Source organism: Wasmannia auropunctata, unplaced genomic scaffold (assembly GCF_000956235.1).
Source record: "Wasmannia auropunctata unplaced genomic scaffold, wasmannia.A_1.0 LD336064.1, whole genome shotgun sequence".
NCBI classification, from domain to species: domain Eukaryota; kingdom Metazoa; phylum Arthropoda; class Insecta; order Hymenoptera; family Formicidae; genus Wasmannia; species Wasmannia auropunctata.
In genome coordinates this window covers 931,441-932,038 of record NW_012026826.1, presented here as the reverse complement: position 1 = coordinate 932,038, position 598 = coordinate 931,441, and the positions used below count along the sequence as shown (strand labels likewise).

General features: G+C 41.0%; 1 protein-coding gene across 1 annotated transcript in view; it reads left to right on the top strand.

The window, feature by feature from the left end:
* The window catches only part of LOC105450268 (RNA-binding protein 7-like), a 3,917-nt gene that overhangs the window by 827 nt on the left and 2,492 nt on the right, over positions 1-598 (top strand). The gene's annotated exons all lie outside the window — the stretch shown is intronic.

Below are 598 nucleotides of genomic sequence, written 5' to 3'. Positions count from 1 at the left end.
AAAGGGGAACGTGCCCTTACGTATTCGAGGAGGCGAGCGTGTCTCCAATATTCGACGGGAGTGTCGTAAATCCGAGGTGAGCGTACCTCTTGAACTGATTGCCGAAAATAAGAATACCGATAACGGTCTATGTAACAAGTAATTTCTGTGATACTTCTCTTTTGTTAAATAAAGACATTTTGTGTGTGCGTGTTGAAGAAGAAAGATTGTTAAAAGACATTATTGGCCTTCCATCCTGCAAAGAACCTTACATTCGTATGTGAATCAAATATGTGAATCGAGTGTGAAATGTTGAAGTGACACGTTGTGTAAAAAAAAGAATTAACTAAATAATAATCTGATCTGTGTCAGTCAGTGATAACGTCTACATTAAAACTAACGAAAATTTATTAAAATAAACGTTTATTTGGAGCTGTACGTGGTCCATTAAAATGGAAATTCCGTCTTTCTCACGAAGCTACATCACGAGTCATCGAATCTTTACAAGGTAATTTGTGTTTGTGTGTGTGTTGTGCGTGTGCGTGAGCGTGAGCGTGTGCGTGAGCGTGTGCGTGAGCGTGAGCGTGAGCGTGAGCGTGAGCGTGTGCGTGAGCGTGAA